The sequence below is a fragment of the Pseudophryne corroboree genome, unplaced genomic scaffold (assembly GCF_028390025.1).
Source record: "Pseudophryne corroboree isolate aPseCor3 unplaced genomic scaffold, aPseCor3.hap2 scaffold_1780, whole genome shotgun sequence".
NCBI lineage: Eukaryota > Metazoa > Chordata > Amphibia > Anura > Myobatrachidae > Pseudophryne > Pseudophryne corroboree.
In genome coordinates, this window is record NW_026968418.1 from 41,650 (window position 1) to 68,758 (window position 27,109).

At 45.7% G+C, this 27,109-nt stretch overlaps 15 non-coding genes and 1 pseudogene across 15 annotated transcripts; all 16 read left to right on the forward strand.

Moving 5' to 3' along the window:
• Positions 1 to 265: 265 nt before the first annotated feature.
• Positions 266 to 429, forward strand: LOC135002362 (U1 spliceosomal RNA). Its single transcript, XR_010203568.1, has one exon. It is a non-coding gene; the product is annotated as a U1 spliceosomal RNA (small nuclear RNA).
• Positions 430 to 581: 152 nt separating this feature from the next.
• Positions 582 to 744, forward strand: LOC135002390 (U1 spliceosomal RNA). Its single transcript, XR_010203595.1, has one exon. It is a non-coding gene; the product is annotated as a U1 spliceosomal RNA (small nuclear RNA).
• Positions 745 to 18,460: 17,716 nt separating this feature from the next.
• LOC135002349 (U1 spliceosomal RNA) lies at positions 18,461 to 18,624 on the forward strand. The gene has a single exon (XR_010203556.1). It is a non-coding gene; the product is annotated as a U1 spliceosomal RNA (small nuclear RNA).
• A 152-nt stretch (positions 18,625 to 18,776) lies between these two features.
• Positions 18,777 to 18,918, forward strand: LOC135002392 (U1 spliceosomal RNA; annotated as a pseudogene).
• A 682-nt stretch (positions 18,919 to 19,600) lies between these two features.
• On the forward strand, positions 19,601 to 19,764 carry LOC135002348 (U1 spliceosomal RNA). Its single transcript, XR_010203555.1, has one exon. It is a non-coding gene; the product is annotated as a U1 spliceosomal RNA (small nuclear RNA).
• Positions 19,765 to 19,916: 152 nt separating this feature from the next.
• LOC135002389 (U1 spliceosomal RNA) lies at positions 19,917 to 20,078 on the forward strand. The gene has a single exon (XR_010203594.1). It is a non-coding gene; the product is annotated as a U1 spliceosomal RNA (small nuclear RNA).
• Positions 20,079 to 20,751: 673 nt separating this feature from the next.
• LOC135002395 (U1 spliceosomal RNA) lies at positions 20,752 to 20,915 on the forward strand. Its single transcript, XR_010203599.1, has one exon. It is a non-coding gene; the product is annotated as a U1 spliceosomal RNA (small nuclear RNA).
• A 152-nt stretch (positions 20,916 to 21,067) lies between these two features.
• LOC135002375 (U1 spliceosomal RNA) lies at positions 21,068 to 21,230 on the forward strand. Its single transcript, XR_010203581.1, has one exon. It is a non-coding gene; the product is annotated as a U1 spliceosomal RNA (small nuclear RNA).
• A 675-nt stretch (positions 21,231 to 21,905) lies between these two features.
• Positions 21,906 to 22,069, forward strand: LOC135002352 (U1 spliceosomal RNA). The gene has a single exon (XR_010203559.1). It is a non-coding gene; the product is annotated as a U1 spliceosomal RNA (small nuclear RNA).
• A 152-nt stretch (positions 22,070 to 22,221) lies between these two features.
• Positions 22,222 to 22,384, forward strand: LOC135002378 (U1 spliceosomal RNA). Its single transcript, XR_010203584.1, has one exon. It is a non-coding gene; the product is annotated as a U1 spliceosomal RNA (small nuclear RNA).
• Positions 22,385 to 23,058: 674 nt separating this feature from the next.
• On the forward strand, positions 23,059 to 23,222 carry LOC135002365 (U1 spliceosomal RNA). Its single transcript, XR_010203571.1, has one exon. It is a non-coding gene; the product is annotated as a U1 spliceosomal RNA (small nuclear RNA).
• Positions 23,223 to 23,374: 152 nt separating this feature from the next.
• On the forward strand, positions 23,375 to 23,537 carry LOC135002376 (U1 spliceosomal RNA). The gene has a single exon (XR_010203582.1). It is a non-coding gene; the product is annotated as a U1 spliceosomal RNA (small nuclear RNA).
• A 675-nt stretch (positions 23,538 to 24,212) lies between these two features.
• Positions 24,213 to 24,376, forward strand: LOC135002350 (U1 spliceosomal RNA). The gene has a single exon (XR_010203557.1). It is a non-coding gene; the product is annotated as a U1 spliceosomal RNA (small nuclear RNA).
• A 152-nt stretch (positions 24,377 to 24,528) lies between these two features.
• Positions 24,529 to 24,691, forward strand: LOC135002377 (U1 spliceosomal RNA). The gene has a single exon (XR_010203583.1). It is a non-coding gene; the product is annotated as a U1 spliceosomal RNA (small nuclear RNA).
• A 675-nt stretch (positions 24,692 to 25,366) lies between these two features.
• LOC135002358 (U1 spliceosomal RNA) lies at positions 25,367 to 25,530 on the forward strand. The gene has a single exon (XR_010203564.1). It is a non-coding gene; the product is annotated as a U1 spliceosomal RNA (small nuclear RNA).
• A 152-nt stretch (positions 25,531 to 25,682) lies between these two features.
• On the forward strand, positions 25,683 to 25,845 carry LOC135002374 (U1 spliceosomal RNA). The gene has a single exon (XR_010203580.1). It is a non-coding gene; the product is annotated as a U1 spliceosomal RNA (small nuclear RNA).
• The last annotated feature ends 1,264 nt before the right edge of the window (positions 25,846 to 27,109 follow it).

Genomic DNA, 27,109 nt, shown 5'->3' on the forward strand with positions numbered 1-27,109 from the left:
TGCTTGGATGACATCACCATATGCAAATCCATCTGCTGCAGGCCTTCCCCCAGGAATGCTTGCACTAGTTGTTGCATTTGGTTTGTTGTTTGGGGGTGCTTCAGTATTAGGCAGCCTTCTGCCCTCCCATGTTCATCTGAAAATATGTGTACCTCCTGCAGTTGTTGTCCCCAGATGAGAGTTCCCTTGTGCTGCCTCAGTTGAATCTCCTTTACTTGACAGAGATGTGCCTGAGCAGCGGCCCTCTCCAGCCCTATCCCAAATCATACTTATTTTGCATAGGAGATACCATGGTCATGAAGATTGTTCTCCCAGGGTGAGGTTCATTCATTGCATTCTGGGTATGCTGACCCCTGTTATTTCCCCAAATGTGGTAAACTTGACAGCATTATTTGTGGTAGTGGGGGACTGTGTTTGTGCTTTCCTCTGGTCAGCTCTGGTAAAAGTCAGATTTCTTTGTCTCAGATCTTCCTCTAGCCTTGTTCTTCTTTCGAGAGTTCCCTTGTGCTGCCTCAGTTGGATCTCCTTCACTTGACAGGGGGGTGCCCGAGCAGCGACCCTCCCCAGCTCTAGCCCAACTCCTACTTACCTGCTAGGTGAGATACTATGATCATGAAGGTGCTTCTCCCAGGGCAAGGCTCACCAATTGCACTCTGGGTGTGCTGCTCCTGCGATATCCCCAAATGTGGGAAACTTGACTGCATAATTTGTGTTTCCCCTGGTCGGCTCTCGTATAATTCAGATCTCTTTGTCTCATGTCTCTCTCCAGCCTAGTTTGCTGTCTGTTTACACTTCTCTTTTCTTGAGCCACTCCCTTCTATGCCCTTGCGCACTATCTTGACTTCTCCCGTCTGCTTACTTTGTGCCTTCCAACGCACAATGCGAACTACAGGTAGTGCTGCAGGGCCCACACCCTTTTAGTTGCCTTACAGAGCAGCTCTGGAGCTATTACAGTGCCTAGCTGCTGCAAGTAATCAGCTTGAATGCTTCAGGGGCTGGGGCATAGCCAACATGAGCCCCACACCGAAGGAGGGTGGAGGTGTTTAATGTGAATTAGGGGTCATCCAAGCGCCGCAAAAGGCCGCCATGCCCTGCACGCCCCTTTTCTCTTTTCATATGCAGACGAGGGTTGAAGCCAAGTTTGACCCACTGCTTGGATGACATCACCATATGCAAATCCATCTGCTGCAGGCCTTCCCCCAGGAATGCTTGTACTAGTTGTTGCATTTGGTTTGTTGTTTGGGGGTGCTTCAGTATTAGACAGCCTTCTGCCCTCCCATGTTCATCTGAAAATATGTGTTCTCCCTGCAGTTGTTGTCCCCAGATGAGAGTTCCCTTGTGCTGCCTCAGTTGAATCTCCTTTACTTGACAAGGGAGGCATTTTGGATTTTTTCTTTGGGTACCCTTACACCTGATGGTCTGAATGAGAGCATCGAACTGAACAACATTGGCAGTCTCTGAAGATTTTATCTATTGATTTACCTAATATATTATTTATTGAATATCCATTTATTGTATGTTTAATAAATAAACAAAATTATTAGAAGTAGCTATTTTGGAAACAGCTTTCCTCTTAGGATGAAACTGTATAATCCTGTTGTGTGTGTTCCTTTAAAGTTCTTTAGTAAAATCCACTAGTAATGATGAACATCAGATTTCTTCCTCCATCCTCTTTTTACACTTTCTCTTGGTTCTATATATATATATTTTTTTTCTATTTTTATTTTTTCCCCCTCCTTCTCCCAAAAGGCCCCCCTCCCTCCCCCCCCTCCCTGTTTTAAATTTTAAAATCTTTAAATATTTAAATCTTCGAATCCTTAAATTGTCTGTTTAATATTTATTTTTTCTTCAATTCTTTTTGTTGTTTAAACAGCAATGTAATTATTCCAGGGGTTAAAATAATGAAATATAGAAATAATATTAACAAAAATTAAAGGTAAAAATGAATTGATAGAATGATCCCATTAAAAGTAAATAAATAATATGGATGTTAAGCTGAGCGGGTTGGATTCGAACATGGGACTAGCTGCATAGAGTGCATTTGATGTTTCCCCTGCGCCACAAGAAATGCTTTAGTAGTGGCATGGATTTATGTTACCCTAAAAGGTTTTGATAAAGCTAAATATTTATCTTACTTAAAACCCTTTAAGAGGCCTAAGAACACTGTACGCTATTGACGTCTGGAGTACCGTAAGGGTATGCACGTTGCGTAGCAATCGCTTAGCGTAGCGTACGCTCGGGACCACGAGAAGATCACCAGCGGCGCAGACGCTCACAATGTTAAACCTTTACATGTAAACCATGAACAATGTATTATACAGGAAAAACCTTAGTGTAATAGTGGGGTGTAGATGCAACACAATGTAACCTTATTAACTTAAAGCTGTTCGAGCGTCTCCGACAGACCTGAGAATACTTAACACCATAAGAAATACACAAATGCCGGGCTTAGGGTCTAACGCCTTATATGAATGTTATACTTGCAAAAGAATAATACAATACAAGTCATACACTACCAATATAACATAGACTAACTAACCAGATAACTACACAGGAAATACAATACAATACAAGTACGTTTAAGGAAAAAAATGAGAGAAAGAGGAGAGGAGAGAGAGAGAGAGATATGGCCCACAATACCAATAAAGACAATATGATTGCGGAGAAAAACTTACGCCCAAGGGGAACGATCGCATGCGCCACTGGATATCCAGCTCCCGATTATCAGCAATGAGAACCGTTGAAGAGTGAGAGCTGGATATGATCGGCTTGTCTATTTATGCCCCACACACACAATACAATTCAATGGTCCCTACAATCTCATTGTTCATTGGACACAGGAATTCGTCTTCGCATTATAACAAAAGGTTATAGGTTGATTCATACAGGTGGGCTGTGACTATTTCCAACTGCTCAGGTGGGTGGGAAACTAGGTTTCCCGCCGCATGGATAAGTAAGTGCAAATAATAGTAAAAGTACATAAACTTCTTATGTCCATAACTATTCGCACGAGCGATTAATCTGCTTCAAACCAACACCGGAATATTGCTAATTAAATACTCTTCCGATGGATACTAAACACCACTGTATGACTCATGTCTGACCCTTCGTATCAAACAAAGAGGGATCTCTCTGTCCATGAACATGCTATATTAACTAAACTTTCAGATTCTATCAAAGGGACCATAATCTACAAAATACATTATATGGTTAAAATATATATCGATTGAGTCGCCCGCTAGACGCATACAAACTCTACCGTAAATCCGCATATCGTGCGCCTGCGGGTGCACGCGACTGCGAGTATGCGCACGCGCCGGGAGAGCTCTTACACGCGCAGCGGGAGCTCGCATGAGGTGCAGATATGGCAGTGTGCATAGTGATATTTTTCTGACTTTGACAGTCCACCCTTTGGCAGTCAACAATAACTGCCACTTCCTAAAACATTTCAAAACGAGAAAAATATATATCAAGTGTAAATACATTTCTATGATTGGGTAAGGGAGGAGAGGAGAAGGTAGGAAAAGGGTATGACCTATTGAGATAGCAGAAGCATGTGTGTATGAATCCATGTTTGGGGGGTCATGTATCATCGTGCCGTACGTGTTTTAAATCAAGCTTCGAGGTATTGCGAAGTATACATTTGAATTCCTTCTTATCCCGTGGTACGGGTCTGTGGATGGGCTGTCAAACTTTACCGAGCTCTTTTCGGCTGTGGTTGTAACAAAATGGGGGAGCACATTTTTGGTGATGATACATGAATGGGGGAATATGTGAATGCTGATATCTGTGCGGGTATTCCCTATCGACCATGGGGTAAATTTACTAAGATTCGTGTTTTCCCGTTTCAGGTCAAAGTTCAATCACGAATGACATCGAAAGTGTAAAACTGCAACTTTTTAAATTTGTTACGACGGATTTACTAAGCTGTCGTATTCGGGTTTTTCTTTTGTTCCGATGTCGATGTCATTCGTGTTTTATTTTTTTATTTTTACGGCAGTGATTAGCAAAACACTGCCGACTTTTTTACAATGAATCTCGGCCGGATCTGTGTGATCCGTGCTGGGGTTCATTTTTTATTTTATTTTTTAAATTAAACACTGTAAAATCCAAAAAAAAAATTGCGTGGGGTCCCCTCTCCTAAGCATAACCAGCCTCGGGCTCTTTGAGCCGATCCTGGTTGCTGAAATATGGGGAAAAAATTGACAGGGGTTCCCCCATATTTAAGCAACCAGCATCGGGCTCTGCGCCTGGTCCTGGTTCCAAAAATACGGGGGACAAAAAGAGTAGGGGTCCCCCGTATTTTTAAAACCAGCACCGGGCTCCACTAGCTGGACAGATAATGCCACAGCCGGGGGTCACTTTTATATAGTGCCCTGCGGCCGTGGCATCAAAAATCCAACTAGTCACCCCTGGCCGGGGTACCCTGGGGGAGTGGGGACCCCTTCAATCAAGGGGTCCCCCCCCAGCCACCCAAGGGCCAGGGGTGAAGCCCGAGGCTGTCCCCCCCATCCAATGGGCTGCGGATGGGGGGGCTGATAGCCTTTTGTGATAATGAAAAGATATTGTTTTTAGTAGCAGTACTACAAGGCCCAGCAAGCCTCCCCCGCATGCTGGTACTTGGAGAACCACAAGTACCAGCATGCGGCGGAAAAACGGGCCCGCTGGTACCTGTAGTACTACTACTAAAAAAAATACCCAAAAAAAGACAAGACACACACACCGTGAAAGTAAAGATTTATTACATACATGCACACAAACATACATACATACTTACCTTATGTTCACACGAGGGTCTGTCCTCTTCTCCAGTAGAATCCAAGGGGTACCTGTTGAATAAATTCTACTCACCAGATCCCGGGTCCCAGGGTCCTCGGGGCAACCATTTGTAATCCAGGTACTTGCATAAAATAACAAAACGGAAAGCCGAGCCACGAACTGAAAGGGGCCCCATGTTTTCACATGGGACTCCTTTCCCCGAATGCCTGAAACCCACTCTGACTTCTGTCTAAGTGGGTTTCTTCAGCCAATCAGGGAGCGCCACGTTGTAGCACCCTCCTGATCGGCTGTGTGCTCCTGTACTGAGTGACAGGCGGCACACGGCAGTGTTACAATGTAGCGCCTATGCGCTCCATTGTAACCAATGGTGGGAACTTTCTGCCCTGCGGTTGACCTAAAGTGACGTCACCGCTGAGCAGAAAGTTCCCACCATTGGTTACAATGGAGCGCATAGGCGCTACATTGTAACACTGCCGTGTGCCGCCTGTCACTCAGTACAGGAGCACACAGCCGATCAGGAGGGTGCTACAACGTGGCGCTCCCTGATTGGCTGAAGAAACCCACTTAGACAGAAGTCAGAGTGGGTTTCTGGCATTCGGGGAAAGGAGTCCCATGTGAAAACATGGGGCCCCTTTCAGTTCGTGGCTCGGCTTTCCGTTTTGTTATTTTATGCAAGTACCTGGATTACAAATGGTTGCCCCGAGGACCCTGGGACCCGGGATCTGGTGAGTAGAATTTATTCAACAGGTACCCCTTGGATTCTACTGGAGAAGAGGACAGACCCTCGTGTGAACATAAGGTAAGTATGTATGTATGTTTGTGTGCATGTATGTAATAAATCTTTACTTTCACGGTGTGTGTGTCTTGTCTTTTTTTGGGTATTTTTTTAGTAGTAGTACTACAGGTACCAGCGGGCCCGTTTTTCCGCCGCATGCTGGTACTTGTGGTTCTCCAAGTACCAGCATGCGGGGGAGGCTTGCTGGGCCTTGTAGTACTGCTACTAAAAACAATATATTTTCATTATCACAAAAGGCTATCAGCCCCCCCATCCGCAGCCCATTGGATGGGGGGGGACAGCCTCGGGCTTCACCCCTGGCCCTTGGGTGGCTGGGGGGGAGACCCCTTGATTGAAGGGGTCCCCACTCCCCCAGGGTACCCCGGCCAGGGGTGACTAGTTGGATTTTTGATGCCACGGCCGCAGGGCACTATATCAAAGTGACCCCCGGCTGTGGCATTATCTGTCCAGCTAGTGGAGCCCGGTGCTGGTTTTAAAAATACGGGGGACCCCTACTCTTTTTGTCCCCCGTATTTTTGGAACCAGGACCAGGCGCAGAGCCCGATGCTGGTTGCTTAAATATGGGGGAACCCCTGTCAATTTTTTCCCCATATTTCTGCAACCAGGATCGGCTCAAAGAGCCCGAGGCTGGTTATGCTTAGGAGGGGGGACCCCACGCAATTTTTTTTAAGAAAATAACCACTTTCCAACCCCTTCCCACTGATATACATGCACGGATCTCATGGATCCGTGCATGCCTATACAATCACGGATTAAAAAAGCAGGTCTGTTTTTTTTTAGCACTTTTTTACGAGTTGTAATTTTTCACGGCAGTGTTTTTTTTTTTTTTTGCTTTGCACTTCTTAGTAAATTACCGAGATTCATACTTAAACAGCCGCGTTTTGACCGATGGTGTATTCATTTGTATTTTTTTTGTTGGACTTCCAAAAAATTACGAATGCCCTCATCACTGCCGTGATTATTGCTTAGTAAATTACCGAGATGACACTTTGATAAAAAAACGGCATCTTGGTCAAAATCGGGACCTTAGTAAATTTACCCCTATGTGTGTAATTACCTGAAGGTTGTAGAGATGAAGATAAGACACAATTATGGTAAATGCAGTGGTATTCTATGTCAGGTTAATGAACATTTGTCGGTTGAAGTCTTGTTCGGTGTCTGTTGAATGCAGTCTTCTTTGGGCTTTTGTCAAAAGGTGTGGGCAAAAAGCTTTGTCAATGTCCATAGACTTACAAAAGTGTTGGGCTAGCGTAATTTTAAAATTTCTAGGGAAACTGGGGGTCTATGGCATAGTTCATCAAATATCTGTGTATAAGGTTGTCAAAACTTCTTCTTTAATCCATCAGTTGTCTGTATACAGGGTCATCAAATTCCTCGTCAAAAAGTGGGTCTTTTTACCTTGGAAAAACCGGAAAAACAGGTGAAAGAAACGGACCGTATAATCGCATTTTCATCACATCATTGTTTCTACAGTTGGGTCATAAATCAAATCCATTGGAATTACAATTTCCTCACTCCTTAGACTCATTACCCTGGTACTACGTTTGCACTTCATTAAAGCCTGACCGCATCTAAATGTCAAGCCAATCGTTATGACAACACCTAAGATACATAGAAGAAACTTCCCTACATCCATTATGACTCCTTGAGCCCATTCTCCTAAACCAGAGAACCAATTTCACGGGTTCAACCATGACACCCAACCAGTCAGCTCATTACCCACAGCAGCAAGGGTGAGATTGTGTCTCCTGCGAAATTCCCACTTTAATTGGAGAATATCGTCCATCTTTTGGTCTATGACCTCGACCGGATCCTCGGTACTATTCGTTATATATGTGCAGCATTTCACGCCGTACTGCGTTGCCAGTGTGACACAATATCCACCTGTTACTGCTGTGAGATAATTAAGAACCATTCTATGCTGAACCAGTTCTGTTTTATAAGCTTGAAGCTCTCTTCCAGTATACCTAAAAGTGTCATCATACATTTCTGTGATATTGTCTAACAAATTTGCAAGCGCAGATATGTATTTATAATTCAACACTCCTCTGGCGGTGCAAGTGATGTAACGCGAGTAGAACCTGAATCCCGGTGGATTCATGGATCATGTCAGAGGCCGGATGCTCTGTTCTTTCTATCAGGTGCCGTTTAACTACGTGCTCGTAATGAGTATGAGTATAAGGAGCTTGGGCACCACGGTGTATATCTTTCATTTTGGCATGTGATACAGTCATTACTTCAGGCAGTACTTTTCCAATATAACACAATCCTTCAGAGTTTGGGGCAAGCCACTTATACGCCTTCCTCCCGCATATGAAATAGGCATCATCGGGGAGAACATATGGGACGGAGTAGGACATAACCATATTACACATCTTCCATGTGAAATCTCCTAACCCTAATTCTCCCATCTGTCTGGTACACGTATCAGTTTGTACGATATGTGCACAGTATCCTGGTGATACCTCTCCAACTCTCGTAATCCTACTTCCTAGGGTATACCTATATCGGAAAGATTTTTCTCTACTGGCTATGTGGCGTATAAGCTCTGTATCTGTCGGCATTCTATCTGCTCTATATGAAAAGGTCATGGTTTGGTTACTCCATGACACTTCCCAATTTCCCGGCTTTCGGGGATTGGAAATGTTAAAACATATTAGGGATCTATCCACATGATATTGGTGGAGCTTCAAACTAGGAGGACTGGAGATATTAAACCTCCTGTCCACCGGTCCCCCACCCTTTAGCTCAAGTACCTCCCCTACCATTAAAGGAAATGGTACTAGTCCTGATTTGCTATGACCTTGAGGTACTTGAGAGCATACCCAACAATCTGTTTGATTTAACACACTACCCACTAAGGAGTGATAGTCACTCAAGGGCTGCCGGTCCATGTGGATATTAAAACTGGATTGGCATTTCTTGATGCACCCATCCTCAACTACATTGTCACAGAGCCTACAGATACAGTTTTCTTCAGCTAACAATCCTTCACAATTCCTTCTATTGTCAATGCTATCGGATCGTTTTCTGATACTCGCCTTTACTTGTTGGTTAAGTTGTTCTTGGAAAACTACGCCTCCATCTTTGTCATCAGAACCCATTCCAGAACCTTTCTCGACCTCCATGGTACTCTCGCCGGAACAGACTGCTCTGGTCAACATCATGGTCAACAGGAAAATCCGGATCACAGTCTCTTGGGGCAAGTCCATCTTGTAGGAGGAAACGAAGAAGAATGAGAAGGGGGAAAAAATAATTTGAGGGAGAGGGGATGGGAAGTGGAGAAAAACAATAAAAGGGAACAGGGAATCGACAACTGCTTTTGATCTTGTGATTTTCAATGCTCAGGTGCCGCCTCAGTCCTCCTGGAACAGACACTCCAGTGATACAACTTCCTCTACCGTCTGTTCCTTATCACGGGACCTCTCTGGATCAGCAACCTTCTTACAATGGGACGAATGAACCCAAGTCTCTCTCTGGACAACCTTCAATGCTGTAGTGCTAGTCAATAAGACTTGGTCTGACCATCTGTCAATAAGGCAACCTGAGCGTAGAAAATTCCGTATCATTACATAATCCCCAGGTTCAATGTCATGACAATTACTATCTGGTAAATCAGGAATCAATAACTTCAAATTATCATTTTGATTCCTTAGCTGTTTACTCATGTTAATCAGGTACTTTACAGTCACTTCATTGTTACACTTCAAATCATCCTGAGGGTTAATCATAACATGCGGTTGTCGACCAAACAAGATTTCAAAGGGAGACAGATTAAGAGGGGACCTGGGAGTGGTTCTGATGCTGTACAGTACTATGGGTAAAGCTTCTGGCCATGCCAATCCTGTTTCTGCCATAACTTTGCTCAGTTTATTTTTAATAGTGCTGTTCACTCTTTCCACCTTTGCACTCGCCTGTGGACGGTATGGAGTGTGCAGCTTACTATCAATTCCCATCAACTTACACATTCCTTGAAAGACATCACCTGTAAAATGGGTACCCCTATCACTTTCGATTATTCTAGGGATACCATATCTACACACAAATTCCTGCACAATTTTCTTAGCAGTAAACATAGTGGTATTTGTGGCCGCAGGAAATGCTTCAACCCAATTTTAGAATACATCTATACAAACAAGTACATATTTCAAATTTCGACAAGGGGGTAATTGAATAAAGTCAATCTGTATTACCTGAAAAGGGCCGCCTGTAGGTGGGATATGAGATGGTTCTGTTGGTATTGCCTTTCCGATGTTCTTCCTCAAACAGGTAAGGCATGACATTGCTCTCTTACCTGCATGAGATGAAAATCCTGGGGCGCACCAATATGCTCTTACCAACTTGCACATTCCCTCCTTGCCCAGATGAGTCAGCCCGTGTGCTGCCTCAGCTAAACATGGAAGATATGCTCTGGGGGCCACTGGTTTACCCTGTCCATCCGTCCAGAGTCCTGAGGACTCCTGGCCATATCCTTTTGCCTTCCAGACTGCCTTTTCCTGTGTGGAACACAAATTTTGCATCTCACACAACTTCTGTGTGTTGATGGTATTAAATACCATCAGTTGTGTGGTGTCTGTCTGTCTGGGGGTACCAGCTGCTAACTTAGCAGCTTCGTCTGCTCGGCTGTTACCAAGTGATACTGGGTCCTGGCTATATGTGTGTGCTTTACACTTGATAACAGCCACTCTGTCGGGTTCCTGTATCGCTGCTAGAAGCCTTTTGATGTGAGCTGCATGCGCTACCGGTGTACCAGCTGCCGTCATGAAATTTCTGAGGCGCCATAGGGCTCCGAAATCATGGACTACCCCAAATGCGTATCTAGAGTCGGTGTAGATATAGGCTGATTTGCCCTTAGCCAATTCACATGCTCTGGTTAGGGCGACCAGTTCAGCAACCTGGGCTGAGTGAGGTGGGCCTAGCGGTTCTGCTTCTATGGTGCCTTGATCATCTACGACTGCGTATCCAGTACACAAGTCTCCCGAGTCCGACTGTCGGTGACAACTACCATCCGTGTAGAAGGTAAGATCTACATCTTCCAGTGGGTTGTCACTGATGTCAGGCCTTGCGGTAAAATTTTGGGTCAAATATTCCATACAATCATGTGTGTCCTCCTTTGTATTAAATTCTCCTTCCCCACCACTCTCATCCTCCACCCTTTGTGCCTGTCCAGGCACACCTGGGAGATATGTTGCAGGATTTAATGCACTGCATCTCCTTATGGTGATGTTTACGGGGGCCATTAGTGCCAATTCCCATCTTGTAAACCGCGCTGATGAGACGTGTCTGGTTTGGGCAGAATTTAGCAAGGCTGACACTGCATGTGGTGTATGAATTGTGAGGTTGTGACCTAGCACTACATCTTCGCTTTTCGTTGCTAGCAATGCTATCGCAGCAACGCTTCGCAAGCATGTGGGGAGGGATCGCGCTACTGTATCTAGCTGAGCGCTGTAGTATGCTACCGGCCTGCTGGCATCACCGTGCTTTTGGGTTAGGACGCCTGCTGCGCAACCAGCACTTTCTGTTCCGTACAGCTCAAAGGGTTTCCCATAGTCTGGCATACCTAATGCTGGTGCCTGCGTTAGCACTGTTTAAGTCTCTCAAATGCCATCTCGGACTCGTCTGTGTGCGAAATCCGATCAGGCTTGTTTGAGGAGACCATCTCCTGCAAAGGTAATGCTAGAATGGAAAATCCTGGGATCCAGTTACGGCAATACCCACACATTCCTAAAAACGTTCTGATCTGTTGCTGGGTTTGAGTCAGAGTCATGTCTCTAATTGCTTGAATTCTATCAGCGGTCAGGTGTCTCAGTCCTTGTGTTAGACAGTGTCCCAAATATTTTACTTTAGTTTGGCATAATTGCAACTTGTCTTTGGAAACCTTGTGTCCTGTGTCTGAAAGATGAAACAGGAGCTGTTTCGTATCCTTCAGGGATGCTTCCAATGAATCTGAACACAGTAGTAAATCATCCACGTACTGTATCAATATTGATCCACTCTCTGGTTGGAAAGACTGTAAACAATCATGCAAAGCCTGGGAAAATATACTTGGACTGTCTATGAAACCTTGTGGTAATCGAGTCCATGTGTATTGGACTCCTCTGTATGTAAATGCAAACAAATATTGGCTGTCAGGGTGCAGAGGTACCGAAAAGAAAGCGGAGCAGAGGTCAATAACAGTGAAAAATTTTGCAGTGGGAGGGATTTGCATAAGGATGACAGATGGATTTGGCACTACGGGGAACTGACTCTCAACTATTTTGTTAATCCCCCTTAAATCCTGCACTAGCCGGTAACCCCTCCCCCCACTCTTTTTCACAGGGAAGATGGGACTATTGGCTGTGCTGGATGTTCTTACCAGGATGCCCTGTTGTAGCAAGCGCTCTATTACTGGGTATACTCCTAACTCCACCTCTGGCTTCAGATGGTATTGTGGGATTTTTGGAGCTATCCTACCATCGTTTACTTGCACAACTACTGGAGCTACGTTTGCCATCAATCCAGTGTCTTGTCCGTCTTTAGTCCACAGTGACTCTGGTATCTGGGATGTCATTTCTTCTACTTGGGATGGAGTCCTATTTGTCATAATGGTATGTGACATTAATTTTGATGGGGAGTCTAACATGTCTCGCACTTCCTGAGCGTGATTCTCAGGTATGTCCAAGAATACACCTTCAGGAGTACAATAAATGACGCACCCCATTTTACACAATAAGTCTCTTCCCAAGAGATTTGTCGGTGCCGATGCAGCCAGCAAAAAGGAATGCTTGGTATGTAAAGGCCCTATTGTAATCTCGGCTGGTTTGCTAGCAGGGTAATGCTGGACTACTCCCGTTACTCCCATGGCTGGAATTGTCTTACCAGTGGTTCTCATGCCCACTGTCGAATTTATCACTGATTTGGCCGCCCCCGTATCTACAAGAAAGTTTAATGTTTTACCAGCTACATCAATTGCAATTTCGGGTTCACTACCAAGACTTGCAATCAATTTTACTGGCTGCAGATTACAGGTATGGCCACACCCCTATTGGGTATGGTGACCTCCCTGAATCCCGCTGGCAGCAACTACTTGTGAAGGGGTTAACTGGGAACTGCCAGAGGCTTGCCAGTCTCTGTTCGGGGGGTATATTTTTGTTTCCCCTGCATGTGGCTCATAACTCCGTTTCTGCGGACCCTGCTCCCAATGTCGTGTGTCGTGTCGTTGTCTAGGGGGTTGATAAGACTTTTGTATGTTTCTCGATTTACAGTCTCGTGCAAAGTGTCCCTCTCTATGACAGAAATAACAGGTTACCACATTCGACTTACCCACAGGGTTTGGTGATTTATACAAAGGCTGCCTTGTGGTCAGGGCCTGTATACTTACGGCCATTAACTTATCACCTTGTAATTCCCTGTGTCTGGTGATATTCCGATCGTGATCCACAGCTGCCTCTCTCAAAGTAGCCACCGACAGACCTCGCCAACATGGTTGCGTGGTCTGTACCCTTGTCTTTAATGCCTCTTTTAAACCATCCATTAGTACAGATACTGCTACTTCTCGATGGTTTATGTTTGTTTTAATGTCCTCTATGCCTGTGTATTTTGCCATATCTAGTAATGCCCTGTGAAAATACTCTGCAGCTGTTTCTGACTCCTTTTGTTTAATGGAGAAAATCTTGTTCCATTTAACTACAGCTGGAAAATACTCCTTTAACTGTAAACTTATCCTTTTTACATTGTCTTTGTTGTACACATCTGTAAGAGGTACATCCTGATCCAATCCACAGTCAGCTAAAAATTGAGCTGAGTCGACATTGGAGGGTAAACAAGCCCTCAGCAATACCTGCCAGTCTTTGTTATTGGGCTCTAAAGTGTTCCCTAGGTCTCTGATGTATTTCTGGCTAGCAACTAAGTCTTTCCTAGGGTCAGGGAATTCAGACACTATGGTTCTTAATTCCATTCGGGAAAACGGGCTGTACATGGCAATGTTCCTGATAGGAGTGACTCCTGTAGTGTCCGTTTTCCCATTTGGAACTGCTATTACCCTAACGGGAGCAAGTTTAATAACATCATTCTGTGTAGATTCTACAGCCTGTGGTGAAATGGTTTCAGCATAGTGTATGGTGCCGTACTTACCTGTTGATACAACCTCACCTGTCCCTCCGCTAGGGGCCTTTGTTACTAATCTTAAGGGTTGGGCCGTGCCTACTGTTGTTTCTGATATGGTGGCTGCTAGAGAGAGCGCCGATATTGTTGCCGATTCGTCCTCTTGATCACACTCCTGGGGAAAGTTCAAAACAGGGTACAACTTGCACGGGTTAATACTTGCATTGGTTAACTTATTAACATTTACACAGTTGCTAAGTGTTTGTTTGTTACACCCTAATGCGTCATTCTCCGCAACCGATTTCTCTCCTGATATGTATGGTGGCGGCGGTGCCGTGGCTATCAGTTTCCTGATAGGGTTAGATCTTGCCGCCTGAGCCAATCCTCTCTGTATTTCACCCTCCTGTTGCCATAACTGCAAATAATCATAATGTTTAATCCGTCTCTTTGTTGATTTAATGAGACATATCCTCCTCCTTAGATTTTGTAACACTTCTGGGCTAAAGCTGCCTACTCTTGGAAACTTCTCCCCGTCATGTACCGTCATTCTCTCCCATTCATCACATAAAACCTCTGTGTGTGAACCGTATTTTTCACACATTACGTACCTTGCCGACCCGATTGGTCGGTTTACTGAATCAACCCGAACCGAGGTTGATCGCCCCCTACCTGAACAATTGGCCCCCATACCTGTAGGTGTTGCTTTCACCACCTCTGACCTTCAATCAGGGTCTTCAGCGAACCCTTACAAAAACCAAAATGTTCAAGATAGGCTGACGGTGGCGGTTTACCGAGTACCCCACTCACTCGCCCACGCCGACCAATACGACCTACACACTGCCCTAGTGCTGGCGTACTCGACCCAGGGCCCCTATGAACCTTCGTTTACTGGAACATGTGAGTGTGATCCGCAGAGCATTAACCCTTTCCAGTAACTGCTGGTTGTTGGATAATTCCTGAGTGACCAGCGAACTTCCCTTCAGAAAATAAAAAATTACACAAATCACGTCAGAATGTACAAATAGTGTTTATGACCCGTTTCGTACACAAATGGTAATGGTCAGATTAACTAATGCACACAATTACGTGCGGTACAATCAGTCTGCACATAAGCAACTAATCTTATGTGCAGAGCGACCAGTGGAATCAAAAATTGCGGCTGCGAATTCCTTCAGCATGAGCTTTAATGGCCTATATGGGTTCTGCACCAACCCCCTGGGTTGTGCTCTTTTCTCTATTTATAGCGGACTTCCTTGTCTGCTGTACCTGGACCTCCTGGTCAATTCCGGACCTCCTGGTCTGTGCTACAATAGACCTCCTGGTCTGCTATACTCTAATGCTCAGATTTTATGTTTAACAAAGGATGCCTCCCTTGCCACCATGCACGTCACTTACATGTATGTACCCTGCGAGAACTCGACTTCTTGTGGTTCAACCTCAAAAAATTGTATAAACTTATATATGCAAACACTCACTCACCACATGTACACTTTTGTTTCTATTTCTATTTCTGCGCTGAAATTTTCTTTCCTTTAGACCAGATGTGTTGTAAATTTGGAGAAGGATCTGTTAATCTAAATTTCGGACACTAAAATAGATTTGCGCTATTTATCGCGTTGCCACCTTTTCGCCTGTTACAATAACACTAGCGTGTGATTTGAGTTACGTGGGCGTACCCGGACGCTCCGTTGCGTAATATACGCTGCGTGCGTCGGCCTTTGAGTTGCGTACGCGAGTCTCACCCTTTGTTAGAGACACGTGTACACAAAGCAAATATCCACCGTAACACAATTTTACACGTTTATCAATGTAGATGATCCTCGATCATCTACCGAACACCACACCAATCTCTCCTTGTATCTTTAGGTAGAGCTGCGTGCGTGCTTTTCAATTTACACCTTAATGTATTACTTTTACTCTTTAACTATGAAATAGCGGCAAATCTCTCTTAGCACGTTTATCAATTATAAAATGGCAAACAGAAGAGTGATATATGAAAATACACGAAAATGAAAAGAAATGCAGATATGTGCGTGCGTACGCAAGACAGAAATAAACAGTTTTAAAAGACACTAGCGTGTTGTTCTTACCTCCGGTTCCGGATTCCCTCAGCACCCTTTACTAAGCGAAGCAGACGCTTATCCAGACAGCACTACGAGGAATATGACCTCCCGCCCTTTGCTGATGGATAATGTCTGCTGAAATTACCTAGTGCAGATATGTGAAGGACGGACGAGCCGCCAATTGATAAAGCTAAATATTTATCTTACTTAAAACCCTTTAAGAGGCCTAAGAACACTGTACGCTATTGACGTCTGGAGTACCGTAAGGGTACGCACGTTGCGTAACAATCGCTTAGCGTAGCGTACGCTCGGGACCACGAGGAGATCACCAGCGGCGCAGACGCTCACAATGTTAAACCTTTACATGTAAACCATGAACAATGTATTATACAGGAAAAACCTTAGTGTAATGGTGGGGTGTAGATGCAACACAATGTAACCTTATTAACTTAAAGCTGTTCGAGCGTCTCCGACAGACCTGAGAATACTTAACACCCTAAGAAATACACAAATGCCGGGCTTAGGGTCTAACGCCTTATATGAATGTTATACTTGCAAAAGAATAATACAATACAAGTCATACACTACCAATATAACATAGACTAACTAACCAGATAACTACACAGGAAATACAATACAATACAAGTACGTTTAAGGAAAAAAATGAGAGAAAGAGGAGAGGAGAGAGAGAGAGAGATATGGCCCACAATACCAATAAAGACAATATGATTGCGGAGAAAAACTTACGCCCAAGGGGAACGATCGCATGCGCCTCTGGATATCCAGCTCCCGATTATCAGCAATGAGAACCGTTGAAGAGTGAGAGCTGGATATGATCGGCTTGTCTATTTATGCCCCACACACACAATACAATTCAATGGTCCCTACAATCTCATTGTTCATTGGACACAGGAATTCGTCTTCGCATTATAACAAAAGGTTATAGGTTGATTCATACAGGTGGGCTGTGACTATTTCCAACTGCTCAGGTGGGTGGGAAACTAGGTTTCCCGCCGCATGGATAAGTAAGTGCAAATAATAGTAAAAGTACATAAACTTCTTATGTCCATAACTATTCGCACGAGCGATTAATCTGCTTCAAACCAACACCGGAATATTGCTAATTAAATACTCTTCCGATGGATACTAAACACCACTGTATGACTCATGTCTGACCCTTCGTATCAAACAAAGAGGGATCTCTCTGTCCATGAACATGCTATATTAACTAAACTTTCAGATTCTATCAAAGGGACCATAATCTACAAAATACATTATATGGTTAAAATATATATCGATTGAGTCGCCCGCTAGACGCATACAAACTCTACCGTAAATCCGCATATCGAGCGCCTGCGGGTGCACGCGACTGCGAGTATGCGCACGCACGGGAGAGCTCTTGCACGCGCAGCGGGAGCTCGCATGAGGTGCAGATATGGCAGTGTGCATAGTGATATTTTTCTGACTTTGACAGTTTTATATAAGTAAATGGGGGTCCTTAGTGCTGAGTCTCTGAATTATGTATATGTGATTATAGATATGAGGTATTGATTGAAAGATTATAGGTTAATCTGTATATAGATTATATATTTTCTGTTATTTTTTAAACCACCTTGTTGCTTATTTTATTATTATTTTTAATCACCATGTTGCTTATTTTTATATTATGAAATGCCTTTATATGTGCAATTGCAATTAGAAAGTTGTTCCATATGTGAGTCATTACATGTATGCATCCAATTAGTACATGTATGTATCCAATCAACTAATTAGTAATGCTATTGGTCCGGTGCATTTTAAAAAGAGCCTGCTAGGCTGCTGATGTATCCTCTGACGAAACCGCTCTTGGATAACAGCGGAGAAACGCGTAAGAAAGGTGATTACAGGACACTCTGATTGCTGAGATATAAGCCCGTTCATGAACGAGCTACATCACGGCGGACGTCTGATGTAAAGACAGCGGTGAAGGGGAAAAAGCAATTTGAGACCGAGCAAAAGGAGGTCTCTACCCCACGGCAGGGAGAAATATCCCGACCGCGAGTGCCAATATGATCCAGCCACGGTTAACGTGGGTCGTAGCATACCGCTGTGTTTCACCAACCATCACAGCGCTCTCCCCCTGTTTTCTTTCATTACTCACGTGAGTTACATATGAACTTTAACTGCAGTAAATAAGAGGCGTTGGTTACAACTGTTGCTGTTCATCCACAAGAAGGAATTTAATGTATCAATTACAATTGGAAAGTAACGAATAAATTACAACAGCTGTATCCAGGAGGATTTTTTGGACACTTTAATAAACATTCCGTTGTCATCAAGGGCAATATGAAATAGATCCTGATTACATTTAGATATGGATAGTGGTGCCTATATATGTTGACTCCATTGTATTTTATTGAATGTGGGTTTCTTCTGTCTATATATATTTTTTTAAAATAAAGAGCTTGTATATTTTATTTTTTGCGCTCCCTTTATAACAAATGTGATTATCTTTAAAATTTGGTTTATTATTGGTAGAACAGTACTACCTATGGGAGCAGCATTTTATAATATATGGTGAAAATTAATAGATGTATAAAGATTAAATAAGCAACAAATTGGTGAAATAGATAAGTTTTGATAGGAGCGCTGGGTTCTATATATATATATTGACATTTGGTTTTATATATATGTATAGACTTTATAAATTCTTGACAGAGATGTGCCTGAGCAGCGGCCCTCCCCAGCCCTATCCCAAATCATACTTATTATGCATAGGAGATACCATGGTCATGAAGATTGTTCTCCCAGGGTGAGGTTCATTCATTGCATTCTGGGTATGCTGACCCCTGTGATTTCCCCAAATGTGGGAAACTCGACTGCATTATTTGTGGTAGTGGGGGACTGTGTTTGTGCTTTCCTCTGGTCAGCTCTGGTAAAAGTCAGATTTATTTGTCTCAGATCTTCCTCTAGCCTTGTTCTTCTTTCGAGAGTTTCCATGTGCTGCCTCAGTTGGATATCCTTCACTTGACAGGGGGGTGCCTGAGCAGCGACCCTCCGCAGCTCTAGCCCAACTCCTACTTACCTGCCAGGTGAGATACTATGATCATGAAGGTGCTTCTCCCAGGGCAAGGCTCACCCATTGCACTCTGGGTGTGCTGCTCCTGCGGTTTCCCCAAATGTTGGACACTTGACTGCATATTTTGTGTTTCCCCTGGTCGGCTCTCGTATAATTTAGATCTCTTTGTCTCAGGTCTCTCTCCAGCCTAGTTTGCTGTCTGTTTCCACTTCTCTTTTCTTGAGTTGCTCCCTTCTATGCCCTTGCGCACTATCCTGACTTCTCCCGTCTGCTTACTTTGTGCCTTCCAACGCACAATGCAAACTACAGGTAGTGCTGCAGGGCCCACACCCTTTAACTTGCCTTACAGAGCAGCTCTGGAGCTGTTACAGTGCCAAGCTGCTGCAAGAAATCAGCTTGAATGCTTCAGGGGCTGGGGCATAGCCCCACACCGAAGGAGGGTGGAGGTGTTTAATGCGAACTAGGGGTCATCCAAGCGCTGCAAAAGGCCGCCATGCCCTGCATACCCCTATTCTCTTTTCATATGCAGATGAGGGTTCCAGCCAACTTTGGCCCACTGCTTGGATGACATCACTGTATGCAAATCCGTCTTCTGCAGACCTTCCCCAAGGAATGCTTGTACTAGTTGTTGCATTTGGTTTGTTGTTTGGGGGTGCTTCAGTATTAGGCAGCCTTCTGCCCTCCCATGTTCATTTGAAAATAAGTGTTCTCCCTGCAGTTGTTGTCCCCAGATGAGAGTTCCCTTGTGCTGCCTCAGTTGAATCTCCTTTACTTGACAGAGATATGCCAGAGCAGCGGCCCTCCCCAGCCCTATCCCAAATCATACTTATTTTGCATAGGAGATACCATGGTCATGAAGATTGTTCTCCCAGGGTGAGGTTCATTCATTGCATTCTGGGTATGCTGACCCCTGTGATTTCCCCAAATGTGGGAAACTCGACTGCATTATTTGTGGTAGTGGGGGACTGTGTTTGTGCTTTCCTCTGGTCAGCTCTGGTAAAAGTCAGATTTCTTTGTCTCAGATCTTCCTCTAGCCTTGTTCTTCTTTCGAGAGTTCCCTTGTGCTGCCTCAGTTGGATCTCCTTCACTTGACAGGGGGGTGCCCGAGCAGCGACCCTCCCCAGCTCTTGCCCAACTCCTACTTACCTGCCAGGTGAGATACTATGATCAGGAAGGTACTTCTCCCAGGGCAGGCTCACCCATTGCACTCTGGGTGTGCTGCTCCTGCGATTTCCCCAAATGTGGGACACTTAACCGCATAATTTGTGTTTCCACTGGTCGGCTTTCATATAATTCAGATCTCTTTGTCTCAGGTCTCTCTCCAGCCTAGTTTGCTGTCTGTTTCCACTTCTTTTTTTTGAGCCCCTCCCTTCTATACCCTTGTGCACTATCCTGACTTCTCCTCCTGTCTGCTTACTTTGTGCCTTCCAACGCACAATGCGAACTACAGGTAGTGCTGCAGGGCCCACACCCTTTTACTTGCCTTACAGAGCAGCTCTGGAGCTGTTACAGTGCCAAGCTGCTGCAAGAAATCAGCTTGAATGCTTCAGGGGCTGGGGCATTGCCAACATGAGCCCCACACCGAAGGAGGGTGGGGGTGTTTAATGCGAACTAAGGGTCATCCAAGCACCGCAAAAGGCCGCCATGCCCTGCATACCCCTTTTCTCTTTTCATATGCAGATGAGGGTTCCAGCCAACTTTGGCCCACTGCTTGGATGACATCACTGTATGCAAATCCGTCTTCTGCAGACCTTCCCCCAGGAATGCTTGTACTAGTTGTTGCATTTGGTTTGTTGTTTGGGGGTGCTTCAGTATTAGGCAGCCTTCTGCCCTCCCATGTTCATTTGAAAATATGTGTTCTCCCTGCAGTTGTTGTCCCCAGATGAGAGTTCCCTTGTGCTGCCTCTGTTGAATCTCCTTTACTTGACAGAGATGTGCCTGAGCAGCGGCCCTCCCCAGCCCTATCCCAAATCATACTTATTTTGCATAGGAGATACCATGGTCATGAAGATTGTTCTCCCAGGGTGAGGTTCATTCATTGCATTCTGGGTATGCTGACCCCTGTGATTTCCCCAAATGTGGGAAACTCGACTGCATTATTTGTGGTAGTGGGGGACTGTGTTTGTGTTTTCCTCTGGTCAGCTCTGGTAAAAGTCAGATTTCTTTGTCTCAGATCTTCCTCTAGCCTTGTTCTTCTTTCGAGAGTTCCCTTGTGCTGCCTCAGTTGGATCTCCTTCACTTGACAGGGGGGTGCCCGAGCAGCGACCCTCCCCAGCTCTAGCCCAACTCCTACTTACCTGCCAGGTGAGATACTATGATCATGAAGGTGCTTCTCCCAGGGCAAGGCTCACCCATTGCACTCTGGGTGTGCTGCCCCTGTGATTTCCCCAAATGTGGGAAACTTGACTGCATAATTTGTATTTCCACTGGTCGGCTTTCATATAATTCAGATCTCTTTGTCTCAGGTCTCTCTCCAGCCTAGTTTGCTGTCTGTTTCCACTTCTTCTTTTTTTAAGCCCCTCCCTTCTATACCCTTGTGCGCTATCCTGACTTCTCCTCCTGTCTGCTTACTTTGGGCCTTCCAATGCACAATGCAAATTACAGGCAGTGCTGCAGGGCCCACACCCTTTTACTTGCCTTACAGAGCAGCTCTGGAACTGTTACAGTGCCAAGCTGCTGCAAGAAATCAGCTTGAATGCTTCAGGGGCTGGGGCATTGCCAATATGAGCCCCACACCGAATGAGGGTGGGGGTGTTTAATGCGAACTAAGGGTCATCCAAGCGCCGCAAAAGGCCGCCATGCCCTGCATACCCCTATTCTCTTTTCATATGCAGATGAGGGTTTCAGCCAACTTTGGCCCACTGCTTGGATGACATCACTGTATGCAAATCCGTCTTCTGCAGACCTTCCCCCAGGAATGCTTGTACTAGTTGTTGCATTTGGTTTGTTGTTTGGGGGTGCTTCAGTATTAGGCACCCTTCTGCTCTCCCATGTTCATTTGAAAATAAGTGTTCTCCCTGCAGTTGTTGTCCCCAGATGAGAGTTCCCTTGTGCTGCCTCAGTTGAATCTCCTTTACTTGACAGAGATATGCCTGAGCAGCGGCCCTCCCCAGCCCTATCCCAAATCATACTTATTTTGCATAGGAGATACCATGGTCATGAAGATTGTTCTCCCAGGGTGAGGTTCATTCATTGCATTCTGGGTATGCTGACCCCTGTGATTTCCCCAAATGTGGGAAACTTGACTGCATTATTTGTGGTAGTGGGGGGCTGTGTTTGTGCTTTCCTCTGGTCAGCTCTGGTAAAAGTCAGATTTCTTTGTCTCAGATCTTCCTCTAGCCTTGTTCTTCTTTCGAGAGTTCCCTTGTGCTGCCTCAGTTGGATCTCCTTCACTTGACAAGGGGGTGCCCGAGCAGTGACCCTCCCCAGCTCTAGCCCAACTCCTACTTACCTGCCAGGTGAGATACTATGATCAGGAAGGTACTTCTCCCAGGGCAAGGCTCACCCATTGCACTCTGGGTGTGCTGCTCCTGCAATTTCCCCTAATGTGGGACACTTAACTGCATAATTTGTGTTTCCACTGGTCGGCTTTCATATAATTCAGATCTCTTTGTCTCAGGTCTCTCTCCAGCCTAGTTTGCTGTCTGTTTCCACTTCTTTTTTTTTTGAGCCCCTCCCTTCTATACCCTTGTGCACTATCCTGACTTCTCCTCCTGTCTGCTTACTTTGTGCCTTCCAACGCACAATGCGAACTACAGGTAGTGCTGCAGGGCCCACACCCTTTTACTTGCCTTACAGAGCAGCTCTGGAGCTGTTACAGTGCCAAGCTGCTGCAAGAAATCAGCTTGAATGCTTCAGGGGCTGGGGCATTGCCAACATGAGCCCCACACCGAAGGAGGGTGGGGGTGTTTAATGCGAACTAAGGGTCATCCAAGCACCGCAAAAGGCCGCCATGCCCTGCATACCCCTTTTCTCTTTTCATATGCAGATGAGGGTTCCAGCCAACTTTGGCCCACTGCTTGGATGACATAACTGTATGCAAATCCGTCTTCTGCAGACCTTCCCCCAGGAATGCTTGTACTAGTTGTTGCATTTGGTTTGTTGTTTGGGGGTGCTTCAGTATTAGGCAGCCTTCTGCCCTCCCGTGTTCATTTGAAAATATGTGTTCTCCCTGCAGTTGTTGTCCCCAGATGAGAGTTCCCTTGTGCTGCCTCTGTTGAATCTCATTTACTTGACAGAGATGTGCCTGAGCAGCGGCCCTCCCCAGCCCTATCCCAATCATACTTATTTTGCATACGAGATACCATGGTCATGAAGATTGTTCTCCCAGGGTGAGGTTCATTCATTGCATTCTGGGTATGCTGACCCCTGTGATTTCCCCAAATGTGGGAAACTTGACTGCATTATTTGTGGTAGTGGGGGACTGTGTTTGTGTTTTCCTCTGGTCAGCTCTGGTAAAAGTCAGATTTCTTTGTCTCAGATCTTCCTCTAGCCTTGTTCTTCTTTCGAGAGTTCCCTTATGCTGCCTCAGTTGGATCTCCTTCACTTGACAGGGAGGTGCTTGAGCAGCGACCCTCCCCAGCTCTAGCCCAACTCCTACTTACCTGCCAGGTGAGATACTATGATCATGAAGGTGCTTCTCCCAGGGCAAGGCTCACCCATTGCACTCTGGGTGTGCTGCCCCTGTGATTTCCCCAAATGTGGGAAACTTGACTGCATAATTTGTATTTCCACTGGTCGGCTTTCATATAATTCAGATCTCTTTGTCTCAGGTCTCTCTCCAGCCTAGTTTGCTGTCTGTTTCCACTTCTTTTTTTTTTGAGCCCCTCCCTTCTATATCCTTGTGCACTATCCTGACTTCTCCTCCTGTCTGCTTACTTTGGGCCTTCCAATGCACAATGCAAATTACAGGCAGTGCTGCAGGGCCCACACCCTTTTACTTGCCTTACAGAGCAGCTCTGGAGCTGTTACAGTGCCAAGCTGCTGCAAGAAATCAGCTTGAATGCTTCAGGGGCTGGGGCATTGCCAATATGAGCCCCACACCGAAGGAGGGTGGGGGTGTTTAATGCGAACTAAGGGTCATCCAAGCGCCGCAAAAGGCCGCCATGCCCTGCATACCCCTATTCTCTTTTCATATGCAGATGAGGGTTCCAGCCAACTTTGGCCCAGTGCTTGGATGACATCACTGTATGCAAATCCGTCTTCTGCAGACCTTCCCCCAGGAATGCTTGTACTAGTTGTTGCATTTGGTTTGTTGTTTGGGGGTGCTTCAGTATTAGGCAGCCTTCTGCCCTCCCATGTTCATTTGAAAATAAGTGTTCTCCCTGCAGTTGTTGTCCCCAGATGAGAGTTCCCTTGTGCTGCCTCAGTTGAATCTCCTTTACTTGACAGAGATATGCCTGAGCAGCGGCCCTCCCCAGCCCTATCCCAAATCATACTTATTTTGCATAGGAGATACCATGGTCATGAAGATTGTTCTCCCAGGGTGAGGTTCATTCATTGCATTCTGGGTATGCTGACCCCTGTGATTTCCCCAAATGTGGGAAACTTGACTGCATTATTTGTGGTAGTGGGGGACTGTGTTTGTGCTTTCCTCTGGTCAGCTCTGGTAAAAGTCAGATTTCTTTGTCTCATTTCTTCCTCTAGCCTTATTCTTCTTTCGAGAGTTCTCTTGTGCTGCCTCAGTTGGATCTCCTTCACTTGACAGGGGGATGCTTGAGCAGCGACCCTCCCCAGCTCTAGCCCAACTCCTACTTACCTGCCAGGTGAGATACTATGATCATGAAGGTGCTTCTCCCAGGGCAAGGCTCACCCATTGCACTCTGGGTGTGCTGCTCCTGTGATTTCCCCAAATGTGGGAAACTTGACTGCATAATTTGTATTTCCACTGGTCGGCTTTCATATAATTCAGATCTCTTTGTCTCAGGTCTCTCTCCAGCCTAGTTTGCTGTCTGTTTCCACTTCTTTTTTTTTTGAGCCCCTCCATTCTATACCCTTGTGCACTATCCTGACTTCTCCTCCTGTCTGCTTACTTTGGGCCTTCCAATGCACATTGCAAACTACAGGCAGTGCTGCAGGGCCCACACCCTTTTACTTGCCTTACAGAGCAGCTCTGGATCTGTTACAGTGCCAAGCTGCTGCAAGAAATCAGCTTGAATGCTTCAGGGGCTGGTGCATTGCCAACATGAGCCCCACACCGAAGGAGGGTGGGGGTGTTTAATGCGAACTAAGGGTCATCCAAGCGCCGCAAAAGGCCGCCATGCCCTGCATACCCCTTTTTTCTTTTCATATGCAGATGAGGGTTCCAGCCAACTTTGGCCCACTGCTTGGATGACATCACTGTATGCAAATCCGTCTTCTGCAGACCTTCCCCCAGGAATGCTTGTACTAGCTGTTGCATTTGGTTTGTTGTTTGGGGGTGCTTCAGTATTAGGCAGCCTTCTGCCCTCCCATGTTCATTTGAAAATATGTGTTCTCCCTGCAGTTGTTGTCCCCAGATGAGAGTTCCCTTGTGCTGCCTCAGTTGAATCTCCTTTACTTGACAGAGATATGCCTGAGCAGCGGCCCTCCCCAGCCCTATCCCAAATCATACTTATTTTGCATAGGAGATACCATGGTCATGAAGATTTTTCTCCCAGGGTGAGGTTCATTCATTGCATTCTGGGTATGCTGACCCCTGTGATTTCCCCAAATGTGGGAAACTTGACTGCATTATTTGTGGTAGTGGGGGACTGTGTTTGTGCTATCCTCTGGTCAGCTCTGGTAAAAGTCAAATTTCTTTGTCTCAGATCTTCCTCTAGCCTTGTTCCTCTTTCGAGAGTTCCCTTGTGCTGCCTCAGTTGGATCTCCTTCACTTGACAGGGGGGTGCCCGAGCAGCGACCCTCCCCAGCTCTAGCCCAACTCCTACTTACCTGCCAGGTGAGATACTATGATCATGAAGGTGCTTCTCCCAGGGCAAGGCTCACCCATTGCACTCTGGGTGTGCTGCTCCTGCGATTTCCCCAAATGTGGGACACTTGACTGCATATTTTGTGTTTCCCCTGGTCGGCTCTCGTATAATTCAGATCTCTTTGTCTCAGGTCTCTCTCCAGCCTAGTTTGCTGTCTGTTTCCACTTCTCTTTTCTTGAGCTGCTCCCTTCTATGCCCTTGCGCACTTTCCTGACTTCTCCCGTCTGCTTACTTTGTGCCTTCCAACGCACAATGCGAACTACAGGTAGTGCTGCAGGGCCCACACCCTTTTACTTGCCTTACAGAGCAGCTCTGGAGCTGTTACAGTTTCCAGTTGCTGCAAGAAATCAGCTTGAATGCTTAAGGGGCTGGGGCATAGCCAACATGAGCCCCACACCGAAGGAGGGTGGAGGTGTTTAATGCGAACTAGGGGTCATCCAAGCACCGCAAAATGCCGCCATGCCCTGCACACCCCTTTTCTCTTTTCATATGCAGACGAGGGTTGAAGCCAACTTTGACCCACTGCTTGGATGACATCACCATATGCAAATCCATCTGCTGCAGGCCTTCCCCCAGGAATGCTTGCACTTGTTGTTGCATTTGGTTTGTTGTTTGAAGGTGCTTCAGTATTGGGCAGCCTTCTGCCCTCCCATGTTCATCTGAAAATATGTGTTCTCCCTGCAGTTGTTGTCCCCAGATGAGAGTTCCCTTGTGCTGCCTCAGTTGAATCTCCTTTACTTGACAGAGATATGCCTGAGCAGCGGCCCTCCCCAGCCCTATCCCAAATCATACTTATTTTGCATAGGAGATACCATGGTCAATAATGCAGTCGAGTTTCCCACATTTGGGGAAATCATATGGGTCAGCATACCCAGAATGCAATGAATGATCCTCACCCTGGGAGATCAATCTTCATGACCATGGTATCTCCTATGAAAAATAAGTATGATTTGGGATAGGGCTGGGGAGGGCTGCTGCTCAGGCACATCTCTGTCAAGTAAAGGAGATTCAACTGAGGCAGCACAAGGGAACTCTCATCTGGGGACAACAACTGCAGGGAGAACACATATTTTCAGATGAACATGGGAGGGCAGAAGGCTGCCTAATACTGAAGCACCCCCAAACAACAAACCAAATGCAACAACTAGTACAAGCATTCCTTGGGGAAGGTCTGCAGAAGACGGATTTGCATACAGTGATGTCATCCAAGCAGTGGGCCAAAGTTGGCTGGAACCCTCATCTGCATATGAAAAGAGAAAAGGGTTATGCAGGGCATGGCGGCCTTTTGCGGCGCTTGGATGACCCCTAGTTTGCATTAAACACCCCCACCCTCCTTCGGTGTAGGGCTCATGTTGGCCATGCCCCAGCCCCTGAAGCATTC